Raw genomic sequence first — 21,032 nt, 5'->3', positions numbered from 1 at the left:
ATTTTATAACAGGGAAATTGTGATAACATGGCCCTCGCTCGTTTGTCACGCGCTCACAAAGTGCACTTTACTAGTAAGAAGGACACAAGTTAAGAGTGAGAGCAACGGAAATGAGTTATTTAAGTGGAGCGAGCGTGTGGAGTTATATGGAGAGACAGGCTGGCAAATAAGGAAATGAGGAAGCATGTGGTGTGGATGTGGATGGGACAGAAAACTTTCGGAGAAATACTCGTACACTGAGATGGTTTGGCCATGAGAAGTGGATGGAAAGCGAGAGACTGATGAGGAGAGTATATATGAGTGAGGTGGAGGGGGAAGGGGTGGGAGACCGAGGATGAGATGGAGGGATGAATTGGAGAGGTGTATGAGAGAGGGGCGTGAGAGATGAGGGAAGGGCAGCGAAATGGCAGGGGACAGGGTGACATGGAGCCTGGAGGAGAGGATGTGGGGGATGGGGAGGAAGAGGAGGGAAGGAGGTGGAGGACTGAGAGGGTGAGGAGGTTTGGAGGAAACTTCCTGCTTTCAATAGACTGAGAATCAGATTAAATTAATCTTTTACATACATATGAACTCATATGTTGTTCATAAATATGTAAGTATTCATATATGCCAAAAGCACAGAGGTATAGGCAGCCATTATCCTACCGGAGGCTAATAGAGCAGTGGAAATATACACACACAGTACATACTCACACATGGAGAATTCTGTACAGTATACATATAGATTTATTTACACAAAAAAATGCGAAAACTGCGTGGAAGGACCGAAGAAGAGGGGGGAGAGGTTTGAGGGAATGGAGAGAATAGGGAGTTTGGAGGGAGGGTGAAGGTGTGGAGGAAAGGTACCACAGAGCGTTCCGTGGTGCAACGTGGCACTTGGTCTAGTAAGTGCAAGGATCGTACTAGCTATGTAGAAATTCTGTGGGAAGGATATTGAGCAACAGTATTATTTTGCCAGTGAGGTATAATATTAATCTGCACAAGGACACAATTTTTTCTCTGTGTCATGTCTCCGTGGTTGTTCAATTGACACAAATATGGGGTTATAAGAGATGTAATGGATGTTGGGTCATGTTTCAGTGTCCAATGTGAGAGGGTAGGATGTGGAAACTTCCTGTATTGTTGTTTGCTGATAATACTTTATTGTTAGGTGAGGATGAATGTGAACTGCAAGACTTGGTGAATAACTAAGGGGGCGTATGTAAGAAACGGACTAGAAGAGTGAACGTAGATAAGTAAACTTATGGTCTCTGAGTGGGAGAAGTTAAGGTCCAGTAATCACAATGAGACTTGATGGCGAGGAAATGGAGAATGAGAGTGCATCCAAGTACCTAGGTTGCGTGATGAGTAAGGATGGAAGTTTAGAGGAGGAAGTGCTTGAAAGGTCCCTAATTCATTGTTGCAAACTTTCTCTACGATGACGTTTTTATTTTTTAAATTTATTCTTGCTACCACCAGACGTTTGGACAGCGCATTCATTAACCTCTCGCTTAAATTTCTGCCACAGGATGAATAAAATCGTCTGGCGGTTGAAAGAACTAAAGACGCCACCTCACTGAAGGGGTTAATGGAAGAAGGTTATCAAGTAGGGTGTGAGTCAACTTCTCATTTATTCAATAGATTTTGTTATGATAAAGAATGTTGTATACTACTGTATCGATAACACATAAGAAGATTGTTGTGATGCAGGTTTCGGCTTCACAGACTTAGGTTACATAAATTCCACCTCTCATAACTCATATTTTCGGTTACAGAAAGAACATAACATATGGGAAGCTACGATAAATGGTATGATACAGTTTCCACGTGTGTGTGTGTGTGTGTGTGTGTGTGTGTGTGTGTGTGTGTGTGTGTTATTATCATTATAATTTCATAGGGAGAAACGAAACGATGAATACAGCCTACTAAAATGAAAAAATAAAGCACATGATAATTCTTGCCGCATAACTAAGATGTGTTTTTGGTGAGCGAGACACGACAAAATTCTACTCTCTCTCTCTCTCTCTCTCTCTCTCTCTCTCTCTCTCTCTCTCTCTCTCTCTCTCTCTCTCTCCACCATTCGAAAGACCCACAGCTGAGTTCACCCTCCATACTCGAACCTTGAACTCGGAAATACATACTTTTCTTGTTTAGACAATTGTACCATGCCCGAGAGAAGCCTACACGGTCAAAAATGTTCCAAGGACTATCACGATTAAATTCCTGGTCTAGAATACAGAATTTCTTATTGTATCGCAGCTTAAACTGCAACGTATTATTATTATTACTATTATTATTATTATTATTATTATTATTATTATTATTATTATCGTAACTTACAATACCTAAGTTCAGGCAAGGATCAGTAATACAACGGGCCTACGTATGAAGCCATTCGAAACCTTCACAGCCATGTTTACCCTCTTCGAATCATCTGAATCCCCGAATCCCGCAACGGTCCTCTCAGTTACCAGCTAGACACGAGGGGGGGAGGACGTGCTTGTAGACGACAGAGGCGAGGTAAGTATTTTTTTTTTTTATCATGCTAACACCAACTTAATAATTGCGTTGTAATATAACTGTGTGTCTTACTTTAATATTGATACGGTTCCCTTAAAATTCGTTGTTGCTTAGTAAAGTATGACATTGTTAACTGTGCCGACATCATTAGAGAACCATTGCTCGGAAGGAGTCCAATCCCTTCAGTACGACATCGTTATCACATTCTTGCGTTATTTGTTTCGTGCACGTGCGTACATACTAGTGTGTGTGTGTGTGTGTGTGTGTGTGTGTGTGTGTGCGCGCGCGCGCCCGCAGGGGACTTGTTTTAAGGGCTTTTACCCTATGAGGCTTTTTGTCTGACAAGAGGGAGAGAGTGGTGAAGGGGGGGGCGTGATGTGTGGTGAGGCAAGCCTCTCTAGCTCCTCCGGGGTAAATTTTGAGTTTCTCCTCTGCCATTATCACCGCTACCACAGATTGTGCTTTCTTAACTTGTTCTGAACACAATCTCTAAATGGGTACAAAGAACATCATCTTAACTGCCAGAGTTTATCCCAGACACCAAGAAATAGCCCAGTAGTTGCACTACTGTCCTAAATGTAGCCCAAAAACACACCTAGCAAATCCTCAAAATGTTATATTGGAAAGTAAGTAAGGATAATTACCAAAATATCGTCAAATTGGTTAAAATATTCCTGTCAATGTATTTACTTCCATTTAAAATCAGTATTTATGCAAAATAATCCAATGGTGAAACACTTCTGCTTTCTTTTGCATATTTCCGCTGTGAATCATGATTCTTTTTTTATGAATAGTTAAATAAAACACAAAATTTTGACTGGATTTCAATTAATTAGGTTTATATGAACTTATATTCCGATAAAAATAAAAATATTTTTCAATTAAAATTGCTGATGCTGTGCCAGTTCTGTGCCCAATTCGTAAATCAATGCCGATTCGGTAATTTGACACACCATAAATTATCTTCGGAAAGCGAAAAAGGCACCTGGAATGTTCAGATCTTTGAAGAAGTAAAATTGCTCTGAGTAAAATCATCAGGTTGGGGAAAGAATAAAATTTACGAGACATCAACGTACTGAGATGATTATACTTCCTCAACAGGTGGCTGCAGTTCATTGAAAGAGCTCAGACTCAATTTCAGACAGTGTGCCCACACTCTTGTCGTTTACAAAATCTCGTGAGTGAATTTCAACGCATGAGTTTTGCATTTGCATTGTGAACTTAGAAAGACTGTGAATGTCTTCCTTGTAATGAAATATTATGCTTATTTTTGGAAAAGTAAGGGAAAAAACTTCTATCTGTCTACAGCCAGACGCCTTAATCCTGTAAGGGGTGGCCATAAACAAATCGCCTTCATGCAGGGTCGCCGACAGCCATCATCAGGCCAGGAAACAAGTCACTCCGGTTTCTCACCCTTCATTGTGGACTTAGAGTATGATACAGAAATGTCTCTTATGAGAGTGTCTGCATGGCAAATTATTTTTCGATAGCCTACAGTCCAAGCCACAGAGTTCATAATTATAATAATGGAAGGGTAGGCTCCGCAGTAAGGTTAGGTTAGGTCGTATACAAGGAGGCCAGAATGACTTGGGTGGGAGGCCGGAGTGACTAGGGCTGGTAAAACTAGGGGCCGGAGTGACTTGAAATCACCAGGCCCAGGGCAAGATTATCAACAACGGACCCCTTCCCACTGAAAACTGTACTAAATATATTATATTTGAAGTCTGGCTCACAGCTAGACTGTCCCCTTACCAGTGTTTCACGGCACATTGATGAACTGCCAAAAGAATCCTGGTGCGCCATAGCACATTCCCCTCCCTCCCTATAAAACGATAATAACCAGGAAATTAATGTATATTATGTAAAGAAAAATGTCCAATACTATTTAGTTTGTATTTGTTTATGTATCGGTATATATATTTCTGGTTGATTGCTAACTCTATAAGTCTATATCCCTCGACCCCCCTCAGTGTGACAAAAATGCAGTAAAATACAACTCTGTACTGTAAATGCTTTACATTGTTTTAATGTGGTTCGATATAACTGTTCCTACTTCCTTTTATATATTTTATTTAGAAATCCAATGTGTCATTACAGAGTGCACTACACAATGTTATACTTTCCTTTTTCTTAACACTATCTTGGAGGACACGGGCCAACCCTCAGGCCCGGGCCCCGGGAATTATTCCTAACTGCCCCAGCTCCTTCTCTCCTCTGCCCTGATTACTCTACCTTGTCGTGGCCAAGACGCTTGTGTATCCCAGTGATACAGTGGAGCTCTACTGGTCAGGTGTAACCATATAGGCAGGTCCATTGTTAGGGATCAGACGAAATGTGTTCTTCTCCCATTGCTCCTTACTCTGGTCACAAATTTACATATAGGACCAATTATAGTTCGTCCACCTTGACTAGGAGGAAATTTTTGTCCTTTTGCAGATTATTTCTTGTAGCTCAGCGACAGAATACAATAGCATGGTTTTACATTTTTTTTTTTTCCTACCATCCCGTCGTGACCAGCGATATATTCTAGGCAGTCTCTTGTCGCGCTTTAGCATTCAAAATGAGAGACTGCATTAGTGGTGGTTTTGGGGATGGGCAAATTGTTAATTGTCCAGGGCCCACAAATTTGATTAATATCAGTACTAATGAAAGATATTTTAATACGAATTTCGTTTTAATTGTATCTCTTATCATCACAGTTAGGTGAAAATATTTGACAACCAGGACTGTTCTGCAGAAAAACAACTGGTATTTTTAATTTCATTCTGGACGCAAAGTATATTGATATTACAACGATATGATTATCATACAGTGTGAGTTTCAAGTGTAATAATTGTAAAATAAATCTCTTAGTAAGAGGTGCTACAGACTCTGACCACTTGCGTCGAAAAGACTGTCGAGCGGAATAAAATCGTCTGGAGGTATTAGAATAAAATGGTTGAAATTTATATCCTCGACTGAGCCTTACTGCAGAGCTTTACCTCTTGTGTCTAGTGCCGCCATTTTCAGTTCATCCTTAATTAAGTTGGTTTCATTTCACGTGACATAACAGTGCCACTTCCATAACATTAATACCAAGAGTCGTGACTGCATGACATTCGATACCGGTAAGTCTTGGTTATGAGTTCCAAATAAGTCTCCTTGGTTGCTAGACAAATCAGCCGTTCGGTCTGACTGCACTTGGCCATCAACTGGTTACATCTCATTTCGTCGCCACAATTTTAACCAGTTTCGTAACCCCGATCTCACCAGTTTCGTCACCACGTTCTGCCTGTTTCGTCATAAAGATCATCCCTGTTTCGTCTCTCTCTCTCTCTCTCTCTCTCTCTCTCTCTCTCTCTCTCTCTCTCTCTCTCTCTCTCTCTCTCAAAAAAAAAAAAAGAAATAAGTCATAAAATATGAGCTATACCTTGAGATATTCACCCTCACACACACACGCACACACCGCTCGCTGGTGCAGTGGTAATGCTCTCGCTTGCCAACTGGTGGACGGGAGTTCGCGCCTCGCTCAGGTTGCGAAAAGTTTCACTGACGAAGTGGGTGGTTACTGTCCCCCTTGAGCAAGGGAACGGGTGTGTGCGTGTGTGAAGGTCACAGCCTTGCCCTTAGATCGGACTATATGAGCTCTCAGCTCCCTTCCGGGAGGGTAAAAGCTGACGATCACGACCATCAAAGTGATCCTGACCGACTCGGTGAATTACACACACACACACACACACACACACTCTCTCTCTCTGACATCTATCACCGAGAAAGGTGGTGGTGTTTCTCTTGGTAGGCATCATGTTCTTGACGTAGGTGTTGAGACCTTTATGTCGGGTATAGGTGTGCCTGACTCATAATCTCTCAAAGCTGTATATAGTGAATTGCTGTTAGCCAGAAAGGTGTAGCGTGTCGTCCTTTGCGTGTTTGGCTCCCTGAAGACAGACGATATTTCTCTCTCTCTCTCTCTCTCTCTCTCTCTCTCTCTCTCTCTCTCTCTCTCTCAATTCACTTCCCAATTCCTTTTGACCTTCTACAGCCTCATAATCCCCATCAGCTGTGCATAAACAGTGTCACTTATCAGTGAAACTCCATTTAGGGTAAGTTCCTTGGGTCTTTCCTGTTGTAAATCATCTGTGCTGCAACATACTGTCACAAATAAACAGACTGTCCGATTGTTAAAATGAAAACAAAATGACTAATATTTATGCAGAGGTCACCAGCACCCACATAAACCAAACTATTATTGAAGCTATATGGCTGAAAAACCTAATCAGAAGTTGGTGTGACTCGTTTGAAGTAATCTTGCTTTGTAGTTGAAGGTGTTAAGAGAAATACTTTGAGATGGTCTGGGCACGTGGGAAAGGCAGAAAATCAGAGACTGGCTAGAAGAGTGCATGAGAGTCAGGTAGAGGGGGAGAGAAGGAGGGAGAGACCATGGATGAGATGGAAGAATGTAGTGGAAAGATACTTGAGACTGGGGTGTGAGTTAGAGAATGGTCAGTCAAACAGCGGAGGACAGTGTAACATGAAGATTTGTTTGTGAGGGTCAGGTGGAGGGGGGAAGTAGAGGGAGACTAATAATGAGATGGAGGGATGGAGTGGAAAGAGATTTGGGAGAGAGGGGTGTTGAGTTGAGGGAAGGTCAGTTATACAGGAGACGACAGAGCAGTATGAAGATTTGTTTATGGCCACCCCTTATGGGATTCAGGCGTCTTGCAGTTGGCTGATATATAGTCAGACATCAGATGAGCTAGAGCTAAGGACTACTATAGCCGTCCAGTGTTCCACAAATGAACCTAATTTCTTTTTGAAACATTTCAGGGTACAAATAACTGAAAAAAAAAAAAAAAAAAAAAAAATTTGATGTAACCACACCAATAATTGGCTAAATGACACCCAGCATGGAGATATCAGATTGACGGTCAGTTCTGTACTTAACTAAGACAAGAATATAGAAATGATTTTTTTTTTCTCTGTCCTGGTATGTTCACCATGCCAGATGTAGTTTTATCTTCATCATGAAAGTTTATTAATGTTACAGTAGGAGTTAGGGTATAAAAATATATATGAAAACATTATTGTGACTAGGACTGGTAGACTGAGAGGGTTCGGGCATGTTGAGAAGATGGAGGATGACAGTTGGGTGCGGAAGGTGAGAAATGTAAACGTTGGGGTTAGGGTTACGAGAAGCAGACCGAAAGACCTTGGATGAGATCATAGAGCGTGACCTCAAGGACGAGGGACTGAATAGGGAGGGTGCCAGAAATCAAGCAGCGTAGAGAGCTGCCATTAGGTGACCAAAGCCAATGCATGTAAGAGCATGATGGAGCCTTTACAAATGATGCTATTGTATTGCGCTTGCACTTACCTTTATTATTATTCTCCTATGATTAGAACAAGTAAAATAAATTATACTCCGGTTTTTTTATTGAGGCGAAGATGCATTGACAGATTGGTGATTATTGGCTGAATGCAACATTACATCATAATCTAGCATTATTAACTAACAACAAATATCTGAGGGGGAAATTTGGGTTAGTAAATATTTTTTGCACATGTTGCATTTAGCCAGTCATCATCAACCTGTCAAGTGCATCTTCGCCTCAATAAAAAAAAACGGAGTTTTTTTTATAGTATTTTTTATGCCTTAAGTGCATTAAAGGGTAAATCTGCCAGTAATCACCCCCCCCCTCACCCTCCTTTTTTGAGTGCTGGCTCTGGTCCCGAATGTGGTTTAAGTCTGGTTTCTTTCTTTGTATTGAAAGGCACATCAATTCACATGATGAAAAATTTTTACCCTTTAATATGTAAACTGTAGCCAGAGTATACTGTATGTGCATTATGTTCTTGTAACCCCATCTCCATCCACCATGTGAACCTGGTGGATTGCAGACTGGATTTTTTTTCCCGTCATTATTATTATTGTTATTATTATTATTATTATTATTAAGAACATTTCGCATTTGATACTGTTGTGTGTGGATTTAACTCTTTTGTCCCCAAACTATATTGTTCTTGCTACCGACCAGATAATTTTATTAAGGTTTGGAAGGAAACGACTCATGTATAATATATTTTTTAGGTGCGTGAGTTGACTCAGCCGTCGAAACTGCCTTCAGAGAGGGGGAACGGGAGAAGAAAGCCAAATTAATACCAACCGGCTGACAAATAAACGCCAGCTAGCTGCCAAATTAACACCGTCTAGTTGCCTCACTAACATCTACCAGCTGTCAAATTAATACCAACTAGCTGCCTCACTAACATCAACTAGCTGCCAGGTTAATACCAGCCAGTTGCCAAATTAAGGTAATACCAAACCTCTGCCTCCATTCTCTGGTAAGTGTCTGAATGTGATTATTATTTGCTCTTTTGTTGTCTCAAGCCCATCTGGACTGGAAACCAAAAGTTACCTTTCTCCTACAGTCCACCATCCTCCTCCTTTGGAATAGGCAGTGTTGGGAGAGGGAGGGAGAGACCGAGGATGAAATGGAGTGGAGAGGTAGGGTATATGAGAGGGGGTTGAGTTAGGGGGAGGGCAGCGAAATGGCATGGGACAGGATGACGTTGAGGTGAATTGTTTGTGGCCACCCTGTATTGGATTAAGGCATCAGGCTAGAGATACATAGATAGACTGATAGATAGTGTAGATTTATTCAAATCAGGGATCAGTATCACATTTTGGTGTATAAGCTATTCGATTTTTTGCTGAGCAGATAAAGATGACTGATGTAGATAAAAGATGATTGATGAGTTTTGTATGTGGGAGTACATGACTAGAGTTGACAGAACTTACCTAACTTCAAAGGTGTTGGATGGATAATCTGTCGTGTAATATGAAATGCATATGTGTGTGCATAGTTATGCCTGTGTGATGGTATCTGGATTCCAGGGGCTTGAATGGTTGGTGTGTGGCTGTGAGGTCTGTTTGGCATGCCACTGGGAGTAGTTGTCTATTATTATTATTATTATTATTATTATTATTATTATTTATACTACTACTACTACTACGACTATTATTATCATTGGTTACTATTTGAACTTTACCTCATCATACAAAGATAGAGAAAAGGTGCAGGATTATTTTTTTCTATGACATCTTTTATTTTGCATAAGGAACCTGTAGTATGAGACCTGATAATGATGATGGAGAGTTTATTCCCATTAGGAGAGAGAGCCATCATTGTAAAGGAATCAATCTAAAGCCCTATGTCCCACTATGCTCTGGCTTCCATAAGTGCTGAGTTGTAACAAAAAGATTAACACACGAAAAATGCTACCGGTAGTCATGAAGGGTTGCTTAAATAATGCAGAGCCGTAGTATTGTCTTGTTCCTCCAGCTGAATGTGCCCTCTTCATCCCATTCACCTTCCATCTTTTAAGGGATAGGGAGGTAGATGAGGGATGTTTCTGTAAATGAACAATGGAGATGCAGAGTTATATCATAGTTACCATATGAAGACATGCTCTCCATTCTTGTCCTTCGTTTGTACTGTTTATTGCTTGTTCGTATCATTTATAAAGGCTTAACCTCCAGTGCACCTTAAAAATGACACAAATGATGTGCACTATCCTTTTTTATATGGTGTAGGTTGGAGGAAGGGCAACATGATGGCAGAGGACAGGGCAACTCAGAGACCATTTGTTCATAGCATCCCCCCTCCCATACAAGATTAAGACTGTCAGGGTTTAGACAGATTATTACTATTATTATTATTATTATTCTCCCTGTGATGTAGATTTACCATTTTTCCCCAAGCTATAGTAGTTGTGGTGGCCCCAGGCTCATATAAAATGGGAACTCAGTGGACTGCAGGCCTAACGTTACCCTTCTGTTGCAGTCCATCATCTTTCATCTGGGAATAAAGAAGTACTTGGAAGACTATAACTACGGATTTGAGCTAGTTAGATGACATAAAATGGAACAGTTGCAATCCCAGGCTCATCAGAACATTAACTCAGTGGACTGCAGGCGGGGCTACCCTTCCATAGTCCACATTTCTCCTGTTCAAGGATAGAGATGGGAATGAGAAATGTTACTATAATCACGCAAACCCCCCCCCCCACCCTAATAGTGCCACTCCAGCACCAATACTATCTATCTATCTATTGCCAGACGCCTCAATCCCGTTTGGGGTGGCCACAAACAAATAGCCTCCACGTCGCCCTGTCCCCAGCCATTTCACTGCCCTGCTCCCAACTCACACACCCCTCTCTCATATACCTCCACCCCATCCCTCCATCTCATCCTCGGCCTCCCCCTCCCTCTTCCCCCCTCCATCTCACTCACATAGACTCTCTTCTTTGACCCTCCATCCTCTCCACATGGCCAAACCACCTCAGTGTGTTCCTCATAACGCTTCCTATCACATCAACATCCACACCACAACGCTCCTTTATATCCTCATTCGTCAGCCTGTCTCTCCATGTGACTCCACAGGTTCCTCTTAAATAACTCATTTCCACTGCTCTCACTCTTGACTTGTGTCCTTCCGACAACGTCCAAGCTTCACTTCCATACGTTAGAGTTGGTATCACAATACTATCATGTAGTAACTTTTTCACTTCCATGCTCACTTCCCTGTTTCTTATCACTGCTTTCAAAGAACCAGCAACCTTTCTTCCCTGCTGTACCCTTTCAAGCACTTCACCCTCCAAACCTCCATCCTTACTCATCACACTACCCAAGTACTTAAACGTACTCACATTTTCCAATTCCTCACCATCCAACCTCGCTGTACATTCACTGACATCACCTCTCTCAAAGACCATCACTTTACTCTTCCCTACATTCACCTTTAGATTCCGTTTCTTACACACTCTCCCAAACTCATCCACCAAGCCTTGCAGCTCCCCTTCGTCTTCGCTCAACAACACAGTATCATCTGCAAACAACAGTACAGGGAGTTTCCAAACACTATCCTCTCTCACCAGGGCCACTCCAACATCCATTACCCTACCTTGTACCTCTTTATTACCCTATCCATGTACAGACTGAACAACCATGGAGACATGACACATCCCTGTTTCAACCCAACCTTCAATGAGAAAAATTCACTTAGTTCACCATCCACACGCACTGCAGCCTTTGCACCATCGTACATACTCTTCACAGCATTCAACAACTTTCCATCTACTCCATATATTCTTAACACTTTCCACAATCCTTGTCTATCCACCCTGTCATATGCTTTCTCCAAATCCATGAAAGCCGCATAAAACTTCCTTCCCTTCTCTAGAAACTTTTCCACTAAAGATCTAGGACTGAATATCTGATCTACACAACCTCTTCCCTTCCTAAAGCCTCCCTGTTCTTCTCCAACTAATTTCTCTGTTCTTTCTCTAACTTTGTCAATAAGTATCCTACCATACACTTTTCCTATTATACTAAGAAGACAAATGCCCCTATGATTACCACACACTTCTTTTTCCCCTTTTCCTTTGTACAGGGAATAATTATACCTGACTTCCAATCCTCTGGGACTCTACCTTCCTCCCAGGCCAATCTGCACATCTTCCACATCCATTCTACTAGTATCTCTCCCGCACGCTTCAGCATTTCACCACACACTCCATCAATTCCTGGGGCTTTCCCCGATTTAACTTTCTTCATTGCTTCCACAACTTCTATCCTACTGATTTCTTCCTGTCTTCTCATCTCCCTCCTCCTCCCAGCCATTCCCCAGCCACTTATACTCGCATTACTTCCATCCTCTATGTTCAAAAATTCCTTAAAGTGTTCTCTCCATCTGCTCACTTTTTCTCCCTTCTCCACTAGTAATCTACTATTTTTATCTTTCACTCCCCTGCTAACTTCACTTCCACCCTGTCTTACTCTTTTCACCTCTTTCCAGAACATTTTCTTACAGTCCCTCCACTTTACATTCAAATTCCTTCCAAATTCCTCATCCGCTCTCTTCTTACTCTCTCTTACTAATCTTTTCACCTCTCTCTTTCTTTCTACATATAACTCTCTCTTCCGCCTCTCAACTTCTTCCATGGCCCTATTTCTCATCCATTCATTGTATGCTTTTTTCTTTTGTGCCACAGCCTGTCTCACCTCTTCAGTCCACCACGCTGTTCCTTGCACCCCCCTCCGTCTTCTCTTACTTCCACACACCACATCACATGCTGCACATATTTCTTCTGTAAATATCCTACACACACCTTCCACGTCTCCCATCTGCTCCAATTCATATTTGCCCAGTCGTTCCTCCACTTCTCTCTTATACTCTGCCTTTTTCTCATCCTCTTGTAACCTTTCCACTCTCCTTGCAACTACTCCTTCCTTTCGTCTTTCCCTTCTTCTATTCCTCCATCTTACTTGAATTCCAATTCTGGCCACCACCAAGTAGTGGTCAGAAAGTCCACTCCCCCAACCTCTATAAACTCTTGCATCCATTACACATCTTTGCAACCTTTCATCCACACACACATTATCAATCATTGCCTTCCTTTCATTCAGTTCACCACCCACCCTTCTCATCACTTGCCATGTATACCTGTGGATCATTTTATGCCTGAAGAGGGTATTGGCTATCACCAACCCCCTCCCAGCACAAATGTCCACTAACGCACTGCCATTCTCATCTATCTCAGCAGGCACACCCCACTCACCAACTATTCCATCCACCTTCACATTCCCAACTTTGCCATTCATATCACCAATCAAAAACACTCTCTCGTTCCTTCCAAACTTTTCCATGCACACTTCTACATTTGTCCAGAACTCTTCTCTCACTCTTCTAGCACGATCTTGCGTTGGCGCATACACACACACAATCGCCCACATTTGTATTTCAACTTTCAACTTTACCCACACAATCCTTGACCCAACTGATCCATACTGTCTTATGCTCTTCTTCCATCTTTTACTCACAACTATACATACTCCTTCCTTTGCCTTCTCATTCTCACCTACTCCTGCACATATACCCCATCCATACTCCCATTCTCTCAGACTTTCTCCTCTCCATTTTGTTTCAGTTATTCCACATACATCCACTTTCGCACCCTCAAGCACCTGGACAATAGGGGCAAATTAAAGAAGTACTATAGGGGTTAATTAAGATCTAAGATGAACTCCTCTATAGACATAGGGTTAAGTTATCAACAGACCTGAGAATATCTCCTGAAAACTTGTCATATTTTCAGAGGCCCTCTGTGCTATTCGTACTGCTGTTCCTGTTGTCCTGCTACTTCTGTGGTTGATGCGGCTGCTGCTAGGATTGGTGGTGGTGCTGCCGGTGCCGATGGAGTTGTTGCGGTTGTGCTTAGTGCTGATGCTGCCACTAGGGTTAGTGCTGATGCTGGAGTTGATGCTGGCCCTGTGTTTTCACTCATTACGCAATGGCTCTGACCTATGGGGAAATACCATTGACAGCCCACAAGAGGTTCCCCTAGGCCATCAGTCTTCAAATTCAGTCTTCACATCAACTACTACTACTTCTAATACTACAACAACAACTACTACCACCCTCGAAACGTGAGTTTCAAAATTTTTTGTTCGTCCACCCTAACTCGGTGGAGAATTATGTCCTTTGGCAGTCTAATCCCCAAAGCTCAGAAGCAGAGCAAGACAAGGGTAGCAATACTGTAGATCAGCATCCTTTCCAAATCCCTTTTAAGTCAAGTTGAGGTGGACAGAGTATTTGAACAGTTGCTCCCTTACAAAATTTGTATTGAGAATTCTTCACTCCATCCATGGGTGTGTTCATTGATGTCAAAGATTAATTAGCATCGTGAGTTGTTTCCTTTAATTTATATCCAAGAATAACAATCATTCTGAGTTTATTCCCTTCCTTAAACATCACCAGTTGATTCCCTTCATTTATGTCAGAGATTAAAGAGTTGAGATTTTCCCTTCGTATATATGAACATTTGTTGTTAATACGGTTTATGTTTTTTGTTAATATAATTTTTCCTGTGGCTTACTGTATGTTTATTTATTTGGTGGTATGGGTATGTTTCTTGGTGCCTTTTTATATAATTCTATTGATTTATACAATAGTCAGTTTGTTTTCACCTGACAGAGAATAACAACTACCTTGGATTATGGCCAAGTGCGGTCAGACTGGAGAGTTAATTTGGCTAGTAACCAAGGAGGCTCATCCCAACCTACTCACAGAGGTTTATTGAATTTTTTACACCCATGAGTTAGTACTGAAATTAGAAAAGTTACCTGGTTTGTCAGATGAAAACAGACTGACTATAGTTTTGTATGCTTTGAATTGTAATGTCATCTTTATACTGTATCTCTCGTTTGTAACAGTGCTGAAAAATGCTGTTTGAAACTTTATAACTATATGGAAAGATGCTAAGGTGTCCAAGTGGAGTGAACTGTTTTGATATAGTTTCAAATCACGTAGTCATTTGCCATATTTTCTTAAGCATGTGAAAGAACTAATTTGCCTGTCAAGTCCCTATCATCCATTAACCTATGGTATCTCAGAAATCAACAAAATTATGTGTTGAGCAGATTATTTTGTGCAGTATGCAGTATTAAGTTAGGCAGACTATGTTGTATAAAGTTGTAAGCTCTCCAACATCACAGCCAGTTGTTTATTCATTTTAAGAATTGCTATCATTATCCTCGGGAAGAGTGATATTTCCAGGGCTGTTCACTGCGTATGCTGTTGGTATTTCTTAAGCTTTGATCCTGTCTCTTTGTTTATAGATCATTTTTGTTGATGATGATGGTGATTTTTATGTCTGTGATGTGTAGTCATGATTCTTTTGGCCATGCTGGTAACATTTCTCTTACTGTGTTGCTTTTTCATGGCATTTCGATCTTTTTAAGTGTTTGTGATGGTGTTGGTGTCTGTCAGCTTAGGTTGTGGTGGTTTGTGATTCTGGAGAGAGAGAGAGAGAGAGAGAGAGAGAGAGAGAGAGAGAGAGAGAAAACAGTGACAGTTAAATACCGGTACTAGAGGAGTTAGAATCAGTGAACTTGGAGCAGATGGCCTGGAAAACTTGTGGTATGCAAGGTATGAGAGAGAGAGAGAGAGAGAGAGAGAGGGGGAGAGAGAGAGACAGACAGACAGACAGACAGACAGACAGACAGACAGAGAGAAAGAGAGAGAGAGAGAGACAGACAGACAGACAGAGACAGAGACAGACAGACAGACAGACAGAGAGACAGACAGACAAACAGAGACAGACAAACAGAGACAGACAGACAGAGACAGACAGAAACCCTGATGCTGTAGTTCTAAAAATCATTACGGGCCTCTGACCCTCCCATCACCTGTACTGACTGTCTTTCCTCCCATCTTCCCTTAAAGCAGAAAATTTGATCTTAAGATATATTTCATTCCTTTGTCTGTAGATGTTAAACCTATTAGATCAAGATTATGTAGTTTTGAAGAGTATTTGCTACTTATTAGTAAATCTTGGCTTATAATCCCACTTGATTGACTACTGAAATCCTGGCAGCTCCTGAGATATATGTTGAAGGATTTTCTGTTGTGACAGTGTAGTGCGTGTCGTGAGTGTGGAATGATGTGGGACGATGCATTAGACTGTAGTACATGTGGGGAACGAATGATAGCGATGGGTGTTGAGCGAGAGATGGTGATTGGGAATACGCTGTTTGAGAAGAAAGATATTTATAAGTATACATGGGTGAAACAGGAGGGTGGAAGGGTTGTTGATAGAGCCTTGATGGACTATGTGGTTGTGTCTAGGAATGTAATAGGAAGATTGTTGGATGTGAGAGTTCTGAGAGGGGAGGGTGGAGGTATGTCTGACCACTACCTGGTGGAGGGAAAGTTAAGAGTAGGTAAGAGATGGGTGAGAGCTAGGAGGGTTAGGTGTGGCAGGGAGGTTTTGAAAGTGAGTGAGTTGGATAAAAGAGAGAAAAAGATAGAGTATCAGGAGAAATTGAAAGATGAGTGGAACGCAGTGAAAGATCGGGAAAATGGCAGCGTGGAGGAGGAATGGCAGTTGTTTAAGAGTGCTGTGGTGGAGCATGCAGAAGAGGTGTGTGGTGTGAGACGTGTGGGTGGTGGTGTAAGAAAAGGAAGTGAATGGTGGTGCGAGGAAGTAAGTATGGCTGTGGCTGAGAAGAGACGCGCATATGAAGTGTGGCTGCAGAGGAAGGATGAGATGTCATATGAAAGGTATAAGGAAAAGAGGAATAGAGCGAGAAGGGCTGTGCGTGATGCTAAAGTGGCAGCAGATGAGAGGTGGGGTAGGCGGCTGACAGAGAATTTTCAACAGAATAAGAAAATGTTTTGGAAGGAGGTGAAAAGGGTGCGAAAGGGAGAGTCTGGGAAGGAAGAACGAGTAAAAGCAGAGGATGGAAGGATGTTAACTGAGATGGATGCAGTAAGGAAGAGATGGGCAGAGTATTTTGAAAGATTGTTAAATGTAGAGGGAGGAAAACGTGGCTGAGATTGTGGCAGATAGAAGGGTGCAAGGAATAAATGTGTTGGGAGAGTTGAATGATTCTTTGATCACGAAGGAGGAAGTGGAGAAGGCAGTAAAGGAGATGAAAACAGGGAAAGCTGCAGGTATGGATGGGTGTGCTGTGGAATGCCTGAAGGGTGGTGGAGTGACTATTGTTGACTGGTTAGTAAGATTATTGAATGTGTGCTTTGAGAAAGGTATGGTGCCAATTGACTGGGCAAGTGCTTGTGTGGTCCCGTTGTATAAAGGCAAGGGGTGATAAGTATGGAGAATGTACTAGCTTTAGGGGTATAAGTCTGTTGAGTGTTGTAGGTAAAGTGTATGGTAGAGTGTTAATTATGAGAGTTAGAGAGGGTACAGAGGGAGTGATTAGTGATGAGCAGTGTGGCTTTAGGAGAGGGAGGGGATGCGTTGATCAGGTGTTTGCTGTGAGACAAGTGTGTGAAAAGTATTTAGCGAAAGGCAAGGATGTGTTTTGGGCATTTATGGATTTAGAGAAAGAGTATGATAGAATTGATAGGGAGGCTTTGTGGACTGTTTTAAGATTGTATGGACTTGATGGTAGGTTACTAAAAGGGGTGAAAAGTTTTTATGTAAATAGTAGAGCGTGTGTAAGAGTGGGAAATGCTGTGAGTGATTGGTTTCCCGTGAGAGTGGGGCTGCGACAGGGATGTGTGATGTCGCCTTGGTTGTTTAATATTTACATGGAGGTGTTGTAAGGGAGGTGAATGCAAGAGTTTTAGGTGGTCTGAGTCTGGTAAATGTTGATGGAGGAGAGTGGAATCTGAAGCAACTGCTGTTTGCAGATGATACTGCATTGGTGACTGATTCAGAGGAGAAATTGAGACAGTTGGTAGAGGAGTTTGGAAGGGTGTGTGAAAGGAGGAAATTGAAAGTAAATGAGAATAAGAGTAAAGTGATGAAGTGTACGAGGTTGATAGATGGTAGGGGGATGAATATAGTTTTGAATGGTGAGTTGCTTGAGGAGGTAGATTGTTTTAAATATCTAGGGTCACATGTTGCTGTAGATGGAAGAATAGATGCAGAAGTGAAGTTTAGAATTAATGAAGTAGGAAAGGTGCTGGGAGGAATGAAAAAAGTGTTTAAATGTCGTTCGCTTAGAATGGATGTAAAGAGAAGGCTGTATGAGGGTGTTGTGGTACCGACTGCGTTATATGGGGCTGAAACATGGAATATGGGTGTAGCAGAGAGGAAAAGTTTGAATGTAATGGAGATGAGATGTCTGAGGAGTATGTGTGGAGTGACGCGTATGGATTGAGTGCGAAATGATGAAGTGCGAAGGAGAACTAGAGTTGTTCGGGAGATGGCTGGTAGAGTTGAGCAGAGGGTGTTGCAATGGTTTGGGCATATGGAGAGAATGGATAATGAGCGATTGGTGAAAAAGATAACTAGATCTGATGTGAGAGGTGTAAGACTGAGAGGAAGACCACGAATAGGATGGATGGACAGTGTGAAGAGAGCGCTGGATGCGAGAGGGATGTCTGTTGAGCAAGGAAGAGTGGCTGTGCGTGACAGAAATAAATGGAGAGAAATTGTGAATGAATAAGTGATGACGCAGCCCTGAGGGGATATTCTCCCGCATTTGGTCTGATCAGCTAGTCAGGTCAGGTGCGGGTAAGGGGATGGGTCTGTTATGATGTGGCAGGGGTAAACCAGTTCTGCTGTCGGGCCCTGCTGTGGATGTCACTGCTTGCATTGCGCAGTTGACCCTTGTGCGGTGTGATGCGGTGAGGATCTGTCCGTTCTCCCCTTTGGGGCTAAGATGCGAATGAAAGTGTTTGAATGGATGAGTAAATGGAGAGTGAGTCGTCCTGTCTCGGCTACCTCCCTTTACTTGGGGGAAGCAGCCTAGGTATATAGATAGATAGATAGACATGTGGTGTGTGTATTGTGGTAGTGTTGTGTGATAGTGTGGTACATGTGTGTGGTGAGTGTGTTGTGGTAGTGTGGTGCACTAGTATGGTACATATGGTGTGTGTGTTGTAGTGTTGGAGGAGGCATTACACTGTGGTACATGTGGTGAGTGCGTGGTGATAGTGTGGTAAATGTGATGAATGTGGTGTAGTGTGGGATTAAGCATTACACTGTGGTACATGTGGTGAATATGGTGTAGTGTGGGATTAAGCATTACACTGTGGTACATGTAGTGAATACTTTGTGGTTGTGTGGTACAATAGTGTGTTACATGTAGTGAGTGTGGTGTGGTGTGGGAGAAGGCCTTACACTGTGGTATATGTGGTGAGTGTGTTGTGACCTGGGAGAACGCATTACACTGTGGGTATAGTGTATTGTCTGTGAGTGGTATATTGTGTAGTGGTATATTGTGTTGATTTTTTCATATTGCTCAGTGGCAGAAATAGAAAATATTATAGACCTACATTCATTCCATTGCATTTCTTCTTGTCAAGCATCATAGTTTAGTGCTTATGTAATGTATTCTTACAACTCACCATCCATAAGAAAGCACAAGGCATTTTTTGACCAAGTTAGAGTAGGGAGAGAGAGAGAATACAGTAGGTGTATTCATGTCTCTCTGGGTAGGGTTGTTTCTGAAGGGTAGGTGTCTGGTGATGGTTTTGGGAGGCTTCTGTTTGGCTGGAGATTTTGGATGGCTGTAGTGACCTTGTATGTCGAGGTAGTGGCCATGTACTGTCTGAAATAGTAAAAATAAAGTATATATTAAAACAAAAAAGGGGATGACGACCACAGTCATTGGCAGAATTTGGGTGGTCATAGCTGATGACCTGTACTGTGAACTACTAGTGCTTTCCACAGCATAATTCCTTTTGAATGGGGGTCGTTTTAAGAGGGGTTAAAAAAAAAACATGTTTCTTTGTAAAAAAAAGTGGTGGATGTAGGACGAGAACATATTATTTTGAAGCACTGTGTGTAGTGTAGGTTTTGAATACATTTTTTCCATAGCAATTCTTCATGACATGCATCATATTTTAGTTTATGTTCTGTATTCTTACAACTCAGCATCCATGAGAGAGCACAAAGCATTTCTAGACCAAGTTAGGGTAAACATAGAGAGAGAGAACATAGGTGTACAGTAATACCCTACTATACAAGCTCCCTCTATGTGATATCCCGCCTTTGCGATGTAAACCAAAACAACACCTTTCCCCACCTATCATATGGTCAGTCCTCGATTATTTTCTTTTAACCAAATTTAGCGATATTTTAGAGTTAATTTTTGTGTGTAGGTTGATTCATGAACTGTTTTTAGACTTAGATTAATGTGTTTTAGTCGTAGATGGGGTTAACATTGTCATTTTAAGGTACGGTACAGTTTACTAAGTTTGATTTTTTTTCCCAGATCTATTTTTTATGGTGTTCAGATTTTCTTTTTGGGTTTAGTTATTAACTGCTTTAATGCTTAATTTAGCTTGTTTTAAAGCTATTTGTGGATTAATGTGAGCTAGAAACTTGTTTTTGCACTCATTTGGGTAGGTTTTTGACTTGGTTTGAGTGGGGGATCCCAAGGCTCCCAAACACATCCCATTTCTTTTGATGCTGTAACGTCCCTGGTATCCGATACCCCGGCTCAGCGATGGGTTTTCCCAAATGCATCTCATCATTATAACAGGGACACGCTGTATTTATGTTTCACTGGCTAGGGTTGTTTATGAAGGGAGGGTGTATGGTGATAGTTTTTGAAGGATCCTGTTTGGCAGGAGATTTTGGGTGGTTGTAGTGGCCTTGTGTGGGTAGATAATGGCTAAGTAGAGTCTGGAATAAAAAGAGCAAATAAATTAAAAGAGAGAGAGAGAGAGTGAGAGAGAGAGAGAGAAGGTTGACAACCACAGTCATTGGCGGATGGTCGGAGCTGATGACCTATACTGTGAAATTCCACATGCTCTTCACAGCACAGTTCCTTTTGGATGAGGATCGTTTAGGTAGGGGTTATTTCTTTTGATGGTTATCGTTTGGCTGGAAATTTTGCGCGGCTGTAGTGGCCAAGTATATCTAGGTAGTAGCTATGTACAGTCTGAAATAATAGAAATAAAGTATATATATATATATATATATATATATATATATATATATATATATATATATATATATATATATATATAAAAGATGGATGACGACTACAGTCATTGGCGGAATGAGAATAT

The sequence above is a fragment of the Coenobita brevimanus genome, chromosome 13, assembly GCF_032717465.1.
Source record: "Coenobita brevimanus isolate Jiangsu-jjx chromosome 13, ASM3271746v2, whole genome shotgun sequence".
Classification (NCBI taxonomy): Eukaryota; Metazoa; Arthropoda; class Malacostraca; order Decapoda; family Coenobitidae; genus Coenobita; species Coenobita brevimanus.
The sequence above is the reverse complement of the archived record's forward strand: the minus strand, read 5'-3'. Positions refer to the sequence as shown.